Source organism: Pinus tabuliformis, chromosome 1_2 (genome assembly GCF_031772625.1).
Source record: "Pinus tabuliformis cultivar Carrire ecotype Pingquan chromosome 1_2, CPIR1, whole genome shotgun sequence".
Classification (NCBI taxonomy): Eukaryota; Viridiplantae; Streptophyta; class Pinopsida; order Pinales; family Pinaceae; genus Pinus; species Pinus tabuliformis.
The window spans coordinates 1,282,194,037-1,282,206,866 of record NC_142298.1 but is presented as its reverse complement, the minus strand read 5'-3'; positions in this window follow the sequence as shown (position 1 = coordinate 1,282,206,866).

Below are 12,830 nucleotides of genomic sequence, written 5' to 3'. Positions count from 1 at the left end.
CTCTGTTGAAAGACAACCTGATTGACTAGGAAGGATTTGTCCAATGAATATTATCATGAATTTGACAATGAGATTCCAAACATTGAAGGGGGAACCTAATTTTGGGCCAATATTTGGAATCTCCCTCTACAGTACCAGAACCAACTCCTCCTTATGAAGAAGTTCCAAAAGCCTCATGAAATTTGGATGATATTATAAGGAGAATTGAGAAGTTTAACATTGATGAAGCAACACCTTCAGACGAGCCATCTATTCCTTCTCCAAAATAGCCAAAGTGGTTAATCAAGACACTTTAAAGTGTCCATCCTGATGAGATTAAAAATACTGGGACCAGGAGTTCTACAAGAGATGACAATGGATGTACAAATTCAGGTGATATTGATGACATAAATATTGTGTATAATTGTGAATTTAATTTGTATGCTAACTTTGAACATGCTTCATTCAAAGAAGGTGCTTCTCATGATGAATGGAAAGAAGTTATGTGGAAGGCATATGATTCTCTCATCGAAATGGGACTTGGAAGTTGGTGGACCCTCCATATGGAACCAAACTAGTTCTCTGCAAGTGAGTCTTCAAAAACAAGTATAAATAAAATGGCTCACTTGACAAGCACAAAGAAAGGCTCATGGCAAAAGGATTTGCACAAAAAGAAGATGTTGACTATGAAGAAACCTTCGCTACCACAACAAAATGGGTGACCATACAGACCATATTATTTTTGGCAGCACAAAAAGGATGGAAAATCCATCAGATGGATGTGAAGACAATTTTCTTGAATGGGGATTTGAAAGAAAATGTTTTTATGTCTCAACCAGAAATTTTTGTTGTAAAGGGACAAGAATAAAAAGTGTGTTTAAAGCTCATCGGATATTTGTATGGTCTAAAGCAAGCACCACAAGCATGATATGAAAATTTAACTCGACATTTTTTGAAGTTAAATTTCAAACATTATAATCTTGATGATGCAACTTTGTTTTTCAAAAATGTTGGAAACCTAGTGGAATATCTTGTAGTGTATATAGATGATTTGTTAATAACAGAAAACATTGAAAATTATATTGAATCCATGAAGAAAGGTTTTGAAATGACAAATTTATTGCATCCTCATCTCTACTTGGGCATTGAAGTCAATCAAAATCTAAAATACATATTCATTTCCAAAAATAAGTACGTTGGAGGACTACTAAACAGATTTGGCATGGTATATTGAAACCCTCTCTCCACTTCAATGGATCATAATTTAAAGTGTACATCGAAGGAAGGGAATGAATTTGAGTATCTAACCAAGTACATTCAACTTGTAGGAGGTCTCAACAACTGAACCACGACTAGACCTGATATCTCATAGGTTGTGAGAATCCTTTCCAAATTTATCCATGAACCATGTGAGGGACATTTTTTTGTTGCGAAAAGAGTCCTAAGATACTTAAAGGGAACTCAAGATTATGGACTTAAGTACACCAAGGTGGATGACTTTAGTCTTATTGCACATTCTGATTCAAACATTGATGGGGACAAGGAAAATGGAGTATCAACTTTAGGATATCTCATGAGTCTAGGATCAAAACTTGTCTCTTGAAGGTCATGTAAATAGTTAGTTCCTATAGATTCAACAACATAGGCAGAATATGTGGCAGCCACAGAAGCAACAAAGGAAGTTGCGTGGCATGATAAGATACTTAAATACTTGTAGGAGAAACAAGTGAATTGAACTCCTCTACTTGTCGAAAATAATTATGCAATCAATTTTTCCGAGAACTTCAAATTCCATGATCGAACCAAGCACATCAACACGAAGTCTCATTTGATTTGATACCATGTAGAGGCCAAAATTATTCATTTAAGACATCGTTCCATGGTTGAGTAAATTGCAAACATATTCACCAAAGCACTTGGAAGAGAACAATTTTAAAATTCAAAATGGTGCTTGGGCTCACAAACACCCCTTCAGATTAAGGGGGGGAAAGTTAGCCAATGTAATCCTTTAGGATTATGGTAAAATGGTAATTAGGTATGAATATTAATTCTAGTAAAAAATAGATCATTGGGAAAACTGATAGCCCATGCGTATCCTCCAAGTAATAAATATTTCTTGTTTCTTAATGAATAAACATTGGAGTGTTTTTCACGATCCTTAGTCTGACATGTGTCATCTCATGAATAATATGTGGGAAAATCGTAGAATGTTGGGGTGTTGTAAGTACTCATGAAATGGAAGGATGGTATGCAAGTAGATAGGAGTCCAGTGGCTCTCAATACTCCAACTGTATGGTTTCATATGCTCCTCTAGGAGACCTAGGCTCAAGTTAAGTTGCTCAGACCATGATGAAAACTAGTCAATCACATACTTTCAAGTGTTCTGTCTTCACCATTAGGTACAATTAGTCATTAGTGCATCTAAGTGAACCGATCTTGTCAATTAAGGACAAATTGAGACTTCATAAGGGGATTCTCTTCCAAAGTTGGGGCTTTGATCTCGTAATAGTGTTACCTCCCTAGGTAAGAGTGGATAATAGACGATTCTATTAGGTATTCCCAACCCCTAAGGGAAAAACATGTCCCTGGTACATCCTTCAGTGAACAAGTGGCATGTGAATAATGATGGAGTAGAATGGGGATGAAGGGGTGTCACGGCCATATGCCATGGGTACAAGTGTTACACAAAATATTGTCACCATGACTTTCTGCAGTCAGTGTGAGTCTATCACCACTCATATTGTCCTCCTTTGCAAGTCTCAAACCTCAGCTCTTCATATCAAGCTTTAAAAATGAGAGAAAGTCTTTGAAAATCAATAAATCTTTGGTTCCGCACTTTCTCTTACCATTACCTGCAGTCCCACACCCCTTGGTCATGTTACCTGCATACCTGCCCGCTCTGTCTCTAAAGGAGTGGGTGCGGACCCCTGTAAAAGTCAAAAAGTTGCAAGTTTATTCTTAAAAACTCATGTTGGGTTAATTCTGGATGCTTCTAGAAGGAATCTTGACATGGTTGGTTCGCTCCTAGGTGGTTCATGCATCCATAACTAAAGGAGCTAACCCCTTGATGAGAGGAGCCTATCCCTTTGAAAGAGGGCTCTATCCCTTTGGAGGTGGACTGAGTAACTTCCCTCCTTTGCACTATAAATTAAGGTATTGGGCTAGTTGCTGGAGAGGTTGAAAGCTGAACATTTTTGAGGGTAAATGCTATTGGAATTGAGACTTCCTAGTTAAGCTTGAGAGGAGAGATTACATACTTTTTGGCTTCTTTGGGAAGAGAGTGAAACTTGTCAAAGTAGAGGAGATTCTTGTTGGACCCTGGCAGGAGCTTGTATAGCATCAAGGCACTAAGGTTGTAAAGTTCTTCTTTGATTAAAGTTAATACAATCAGATTCATTTTTCTCAATAAATTGTCTTATATGGTTTATTTCATGAATTCCTTGATCATCATGATAAATATGGTTTATTATATTTGCTTTTCAAATGCTATTTGATATGTGTGCCTATTTGTGTTTGTAGATTCTTTAAAAGGGAGCTCATTTGGATCAACGAAGTGTGGCTTCCACAAACTAGCACTTGACCCGAGGTAGGCCTAAAACATCTACTAGCCTTTATTTATAAATTGCATATTTAGAGAAAGATAGAATTTGTTTGGTTTGCTTGTCGCTAGATATCATTAGATACTAGGGAGGTCGGTCTTGTTTGCAAGAACGACTTATCCAGCCGACAAAATGGTGAGTCTACTGGGGAATTGAATTTTTGGTTTTTGTCTTTGGTTTTGCTTTGACTTGAGAAACTGTGTCTCTGTTTCTGGTTTTTAACTTGATGTGTGTGGGATTGGGTAGGTTCTGTAGATCTTGAATTATTTTTTGTTTTTCGTGCTTTTGGAAGAGGACCGCACCCTCTGTTTGTAACACAGTGCGGACATCCCTGCACTTTTGCTTTACATACAAAGAGGTACCACACCTGGGTATACTGGGAGCCTGCAGACCCTGTCAAAATTCTGAAAAACTTAAAATTTTCTCATTCAGTCAGCTTAGGATTTGTTTATGTGTTATTAGCCTCTGCCCAGATCTGCACGTGTCTTGTCAGAAACTTTTCGTAGGTTAATTCCTTTGGCATTTAGGTTTTAGGTGAAATTTCTAGAAGCTTTGTGTGCCTGGCTTGATTTTCGTTTGGTCGTTGTAGTAACTCAGAGCTTAGAAGCCTTAGAAACCTCAGATCACCCTGGTTTTTGCTGGTCTTCTTATGAGTCTGACCGATTTGTAAAATCTGCCTTTGTTGAGGAATACATCTTGTTTTTCTCTTTGCGAAGCTTCGAAAGAACTTGTGTTGAAAGTTTTGATTTTCATTTTTAAAAAGAAAACAAAAACTGGTTGTTTTTTGATTAATTTGTGATTCTGGACAAATTAGTCCTTAGTTTGCTCATAACTAAGTAAAACATCCTTGAAAAGAAATTTTGTAAGCTTTTACTTCAATTAGTTTTTTAGAATTTATAGATCTCAAGATTAGATTTTTCAATAGTTTTGAGTGTTTTATAAAAATAAAAAATCTCTTTTGAAAAAGTTTGTTTTTGTAGTATTTGAGTGTTTGAAAAGAAAGGGAAATTTTCGTGAGCATAACTAGTTGTCTCGTTTTTGAGTGTATTGAAAAAGACAAAAAGTTCTTCTTTTTATTTGTTTGTTAAGGAAAGATTTGTTTTTACAAGCATTTGCATTCTCAACTCTTTCTTTAGCTAGAAATTCATTGAAGAAAAAGGATTGTTTATCATCTTAAGTGCATTTTTAGTGTTTTGGAGTTGAGTCTTCACACCATAAAGTTTCATCTCTGCACCTTTTGACTTAAGAAAAAACCAATAAAAATAACGCTTAAAGTAAAATCTATCTAGCAATCTTTTTATTTCTAGGGCTCTTTATCACCAACATAGCTTAGGCTAGTATCTTGGAGTAGGGAGTAATTAACTCTCCAAGATAGTAAAACAAACAAGTAGTTGTATCTTGCGATAGGAGATAAATTCCAATTGTTACATCTATGCTCTGGGAAGCTCCTCTCAAAGGAGTCAAGCACGAGATCGTGTCCGAACCAGTGGGGTAATCAATCCTTCCTCATTGGGAACGATACAAGATATGCACGTATTAAAAATGGTAAACCTCGAATTAACCATTGTCGAGGAGCCTGGGATCACTTGTTGGTAAACCTTGGATTATGTCAAGGAGCCTTCAAGGGGATTGAGCTTGTTACTCTGCCCTTGCGTGTGTATTGGATCACAGACTGTTCCCCCAGGTATATGTGTTTCTGTTGGTAACCATAGTGACCATATTCTATAGGATTCTTTCCTAAGGTGACGGTGGAGGGAAGATCCCACTGTACCTGGAGCAGATGTCGGCTAGACTCACTTGTATTTTCTGGGGGGTTCTCTTCACTCGAGACAGTTTAGTGGAGAAACTTGTGCCAGTCTATTCATTAAGCAGGTTGTTGGGGTAACTGTTCCAACCGCCATTTCTGTATTGAATTCTGCGACGTTGGATTTCATCACCAACTAGTGTTTTCGGTATGGAAAGTTACTGTTTGTGTGTGGTTTGATCTCCTAGATTCTTTAGGCGTGTGATTCAAAATTGTTTGGTTCTTTAGAGACTTTAGGTGGTTTTCATTGAGATTTTTCTTTGTTTGCATGTGAAGTAGTTAAAAAATTCAATCGTGGCTGAATTACCAAGGAAGTCCCATAGACTTCAAGGCCAACCTCATGAGTTTTCACCGAGCCAGCTTGAAGGGCTACGAGCCCTTGTAACTCCTAGTGACAGTAGAGTTGGGTCACCTAAAGAAGGAGAGTCTTCTTTAGTTGTACATCCTGATTATCAAGTTCAAGCACCAAAGTATATTTTAGAACCTGTTTCTTTTTCCGAAGTTATTGGTAGTTTTTCTTCTACTAGTGAATTAGCCGAGGAACCTGAAATATTTGAACTTGAAACTGAACCTGTTGCTACTCCAACATCAGGATTTTCATCTCCAACTTCCAGTGGTCCTGGTTCACCCAAGGTAGAAAGAGTCATTACCCAAAATCTTCCTTCTGGACTTATTGCTATTAAAGAACTTGTTACTCCGGAAGAAGGTATACCTATCCTTGAAAATCAACCAGCTATAGAAATTAGGGAGCGTGAATCGATCTTTTACAGTCCACCTAGGAGGGACGCTTGGTATCTTTCATTGACCAATTTTTTGGAAAACCCGGGACTAAGTTTTTCACCACCTCGCATTCCTTTTCATCCAACACCTAGGGGTTATTATCCTCCTTTGAATATGTCGAGACAGTCGTCCATGTTTTCTCAATATCCAGAAACATTCTTATATGGCGGTCCTTTTGTTCCCTCTGGGTATCAGTCTCTTACTAGTACTTTTTCGGGAGCATCTCCTCAACCTATTGAACAAGGGTTATTAACTGGTAATAACGGAACTAAGCCATTGAGTGTAGAAGATATTCTTATGATGTCAGGTACCATTCCAAATCCGCAACCTCAAGGTGGCCAGTTACCACCTGGGGGGCAGCCTCAAGGTCCTCAATTATCACCTGGGGGGCAACCTCAAGGTACCCAATTACCGCCTGGGGGGAAACCTCAAGGACAGTACATACCTACGGGACAGTACATTCCTCAAGGTCAACCCCAGACTCAGTATGTACCTCAAGGTCAACCCCAGTATCAATATGTACCTCAAGGTCAACCCCAATATCAGTACGTGCCTCAAGGTTATCAACCTCAAGGTCAGTACCCAACCCAAGGTTTCCAACCACCTTTCGGTCAATCATTTGTCCAAGGAGCTGGAAATGTACCTTTGAATTATCAACCCTACCCTCAACCCGGTTATGGTCCTCAATATGCTCAACCTTCTATGGGTCCATACCCCGGAATGAACTTAGTGTGGGATCCATCTCAATCCCAACAGATCTTGCAACCGAACGTGCAGTTGTCATCTCAATCTGGACAACCCTTGGTTTCTGGTTCAACCCAGCAACTTGTCCAGCCTACTATTCAAACTTCTGCACCTTCTGTAGTTTCTCAACCTGGGCCTAGTTTGCCTCGAACTCCGCCTCCAACAACTGCTGCAACATCTGTTCCATCTACCCCACCTACTTTGGAGTATCCATGGCTCCAGTTTCTGTTGTTCCTGCATCAATTCCTCAAGCATCTTTACCTCAGTCTGGACCCCCAATTCAGACTTCGGTTCAAATGCCTGTAGGACAACCTGGTCCAAGTACGGTTGTCACAATTCAACCTCAATTTACTTATCAACCGTACCATGGACAGTACCAATTCGGTCCTGCTGTGCAGAACCCAGTCTATTAGTATCAACCGTACCCTGGATATACGTATCAGCAACCTCAACAACCCCAATACGGTCCGATTAATCCTGGTTTTCCGGGAGGATATAATATCCCAAATGCAATTCCAATTCCTAGTTATCCTGGATATCCTCCTCCTGGGGCTGGTCTCATGACCCAGGGTTTCAGAGACCCTAATCATCAGTTACTGTTCATTGCAACTTTGGACTTGCCTGATTTTTCACTCCTTACGAACGATCCGATAAATTATCTTCCATTTTTGCCACCAATGCCGAATAAGTTGCCTAGTGATATTCCTAAATTTGAAGGTAAATCAGGAGAGGATCCATCGAACCATGTGATGACTTATCACCTCTGGTGTGCATATAACTCCATTTCAGACGATTCAATTCATTTACGGCTTTTTCAATGCACTCTAATTGGTCTTGCGGCCAAGTGGTACATTGAGTTACCGCAAGCCACTTTTTATAATTTTAGTCAATTAACTACTTCCTTTTTAACTCATTTTCAGTTTCCAGTCAGATATGAAAATGGCACGAAATTATTAACTTCATTAAAATAGTCAACGTCCACTTACATTTCAGATCACATTCATGAACGGAGACGTCGACGGCGTTTAGTGAAGGTTTTTATTCCGGATCAAATCTTAGCAGAACGGTTTGTTAAATCTTTATTACCAAAAATCACTGAGGATGTAGCTAAGGCAGGAGTCGTTACTGAAGAGCAAGTAATTGGTCAAGCTCAGTACCTTGACCTCGTTTATACGCAGTCGGGTACATTACACAAGAAAATCCTCGATCTTCCTAAACAAAATCAAATAACTGCAGCTCCTTCAGGGTCTCATGCCGCTGATGGTATGATTGGTACAGTTAATACCAAAAGTAAGAAGAAATCTTCCAAGAATTCTTCTCCTATCATAACTTTACCAGATTTCCCGACAGGAGATTCTTCCGTAGAAATTTCTGCCGATATCCATGTTGTAGAGTCATCTACAGCCAAATCAAAATCCGACGGTAAAAGGAAAGGGAAGAAGAAAAATAAAACAGATAAAAATTCGAAAGAGAAACCAAAAAAAATGGAATCTACTGATGAGAAACGCAAACCTCGTTATCCTTGTCTCATTTTTTATGAATAGCATTTTACAAGAGACTGCCCTCATCGCGCTGAGGTTGCGGAAATCGTCAAAGGTTCTCAAATGCCTGCTGTTTTGAAGGATCCTTTTCCTAGTCAAGGAAGTAAGATGATAGGTTCTTCCTCAAATGCCTCAGAAGAACACATAATGATGATGTCCCATGTTAGGATTGTGACACAATCGCAAGATTATGGAAGTAAAAGTCCTGTTGGTGGTAAGGAAGCAGAATCTTCTAATTCGAACCCATCAACTTCAACTCCCAGTTCCGATCCACTACAGATCGAGAAACCTAACCCAGACTTAGTAATCAAACCGCCCGCCAAGGGTATACTTCGAAAGTCAGCTTTCAATCCACATGCGAGAGCTGCTCAGAACTATAACATTGTTGAAGATTTGGCTATTTCACCTTCAGCAATGTCGACTTTGGAGGTGCTGCAATCATGTCCAGCACAGCGTAAATTGCTATTGTCAGCTATAGGAGCTGTTGACATTCAGGACTCGAACCTTATAATTTTCGATCTAGAAAATAGTACACCTCGCTTACCTCATCAAATGGCTTTCCAAATTCCAGTGTTAGTAAAAAACAGACCTTGCTATAGGACTGTGATTAATGAGGGAGCCTCAACGTGTATTATGTCAATCCAGTGTTGGAGATCGCTTGGTTCTCCTACACTTAATCAATCCCCGACGATTCTAAAGGCCTTTGATGGCCATGGGTTCCATCCTTTTGGCATTCTACAGGATTTACCTATAGGGGTTGAAGGAAAAACTGTTAATCTAGATGTGGAGGTGGTTGATGCCCCTCTAGATTACAACCTTCTCTTGGGTCGTAGTTGGTCTTACGCTATGACTGTTTTTGTTTCATCGGTCTTTCGGTTTATAAATTTTCCTCATAATGGAAAGATCGTAACTATAGACCAGCTAACTTACTTTCCATCCAACCCAGCCTCTTCTGAAAGTATCCAGCATATCGACAAAACAACTATCCCTTATAAGGATGTTGGAGTAGGACTAGTCAAAGATTCTGGTTTACTAGGAACTTTTTCCTTTCCTCCTCCCAACATATCGCCTTCTACTGCAACCATTCATATGATTTCATCAAACACTATTGTTTATGATGATCCTTGGATCGTACCTTCCGAATCTGAGATAGATTCATTTGGTGATGTTATGCCTTTGAGTCCATATGAAATTGCATATCAGCCGTACAGTCGTTTTCCAACCCTTCTTCAACCGAAATCGACTTAATGAATGTAGTCCATGAAGAATCAATTTCAACATCAAACTCAGATTCAACAACTTTTTCCGAACTTGTTCACACTGATGAGAAAATTCATGAAATCTTGTGTGTTGATGATTTACCATGGGAAGATCTTCATCATAGATCTTTGTTTTTACCTGAGATTGATCGCTTTGAAAACGATTTTTCATCTATTTTTACGACTGATTATGTCAAGGAACCTCAGAATCCAATGAAAAATCCTGATTCTGAGTTAAATTTGGGAAATATTTCTCGAACTATTCCTATTGACATTTCGGTTAAGCCTGGAATTGTTGAAAACATTCATATAGGTGCCTCTTGTACGGAAGATGAAATTCAAACATATAAGGCCCTATTTCAAGAATTCCATGACGTGTTTGCCTGGTCATATGAGGAAATGCCAGGAATTGACCCAGCAATTGTTGTTCATGAAATCAAAACTTACCTGAATGCTAAACCCGTCCGGCAACGTTTGCGTCAGATCCACCCGCAAAAAGTTGCTGCTATTAAAGCAGAAGTTGAAAAATTACTTAAAGTAGGTTTCATTTATCCAATTCCGTTAACGGATTGGGTATCGAATATCATTCCTACTAATAAAAAGCAAGGAACAATAAGAATATGTATTGATTATAGGGATATTAATCGAGCCTGTCCAAAAGACAATTACCCAACTCCCTATATCAATCAAATAATTGATGATTGTGCCAGCAGTGAAATATTCTCCTTCATGGATGGTTTTTCCGGATACAATCAAATAAATATTCTACCTGTTGATCAACCAAAAACGGCTTTCATTTGTCCATGGGGGACATTTGCTTATTGAAAATTACCTTTTGGGCTCAAGAACACCGGTGAAACTTTTCAAAGGGCCATGTCTTACGCTTTTCATGACATCAAGCACATTGTGCAACCCTATCTCGATGATTTACCTGCTCATTCATTACATCGAGCCGATCATCTCATCCATTTACGAGCAATCTTTATGAGATGTAGGCATTATCGAATTATGTTGAATCCACACAAGTTTGTTTTCCGTATAGAAATGGGTCGGTTACTAGGATTTTTTGTTTCGAAAGCCGGCATTCGCGTCGATCCCTCGAAGGTTGAAGCTATTGTCAAACTGCCTCCTCCTTCAAGTCTTCGCCAACTCCAAAGTTTGCAAGGGAAAGCAAACATTTTACGTCGATTCATTCCTAACTACGGCGAGACCACAAAGGGTTTTACGAGGTTGTTGAAACAGAATACTCCATTCTTTTGGGATGAGATAGCTGACAAATCTTTTGATGCTCTAAAACACGCGTTGACCCATGCACCGTTATTGCATCCTCCCAACTACAACCAGGATTACTTCTTGTATCTCACTGCCTCTCATTCCACCATTGGAATGGTGTTAGTTCAGGAAGATGAATTCGGTAGTGAACATGTGATATATTACCTTAGTCGACCTTAAATCCAACTGAGCTAAAATATTCACATGTGGAAAAATTGGCTCTGGTAGTTGTTCAAGTTGTCCAAAATTTTCGTCATTACATTTTACTATACAAAACTACAGTAATTTACGATTGCAACCCTATGATATATATTTTGACCAAACAATTTCTAGGGGGCAAGTACTCCAAATGGATTGTGATCCTGCATGAGTTTGACTTGGAATTTGAAAAATCTAAGTCAAAGAAATATTTAGTTTTTGCGGAGTTAATGTGTGACTTCCCGCATGCTGACACTGAAACTGTGGCGGAAGAGCCCATTGCAAACGAATCCTTATTTCTAATCAACACTTTAGATCCATGGTATGGGGATATCATAGTTTATCTCCAAACCCAATCCTTTCGGCCTAAAATTTCAAGATCAGAGCATCAAAAAATACGATTCCAATCCCAACAATACAAAATTATTGGAGATACACTTTATCGTCATGGGGCGGAATCTGTTTTCTGACGTTGTTTAATTCATGAGGAAGCTAAAAGGGTTCTAAATGACTATCACTCTGGAGCATGTGGCGGTCATATGTCTGGGTTTGCCATAGCCCAAAAGATATTTTGCGCTAGCTATTTCTGGCCGTCTTTGTTTAAAGATTGTATTAACGTGGTCCGAAAATGCCACAACTGCCAAATTTTTGATCGAAATATGCGCGCTCCACCTGCTCCTCTCCACCCTATAATTTCCGTTGGTCCTTTTGTGAAATGGGGTATCGATTTTATTACATGTAACCCTCACTCAATCAGGGGGCATGCGTATATCATCCTTGCGATAGATTATTTTACCAAGTGGGTTGAGGCGATGCCTACATTTGAGGCAGACGACAAAACTGCTGCGATTTTCATTTTCAATCATATAATTGCTAGGTTCGGTGTTCCACAAACGATTATTACTGATCATGGGCGCCATTTTCGAAACATTATGATGACTGAACTAACAGACCAACTTGGCCTGCGTCACGATAGTTCAACTCCATATTATCCACAGGCTAATGGTCTAGTTGAAGCCATCAACAAAGTTCTAGTCATCATGATCCAGCGAATCATTGGGATTCATAGGTCAAATTGGCATAACATGCTATTTTTAGCGCTTTGGGCATATCGAACCTTAGTAAAAATGTCAACTGGTTTCACTCCTTTCCAACTAGTTTACGGTTTGGAAGCTGTGTTACCCATTGAATGTGAAATCTCGTCATTACAAATGGCCATAGAATTACTTCCAGCCACTTCTGAAGAGGAAAAACGTTTGTTGTACTTGCAGCTAGATGAGAATTAACGTGATGCTGCACTAGCAATCGAAGCTCATGCCAAGCGTATTAAAGCTCAGTATGATCGAAATGTTACACCTCGTAATTTTTCGGAAGGAGACCTAGTCTTACTGTACGATCAAGAAAATGATAAATTAGGCGCTGGAAAATTCGTACCCATGTGGCATGGTCCTTATGTTGTTAAGTGAAAGCTGGCAAAAGGGGCCTATTAATTGGTAGACTTTGACGGGGTCTCTTTAGGTAAGCCCAGAAATGGTCTTTACTTGAAGAGATATTATGCTTAAATATGGGTGTGGAGACTTTTAGTTAGGTTAGTTTTCTTTCTAGCTGGTGTGTTTTAGATTAAAAAGTGTGCTTAGTTTAGAGAGTGTTTTTT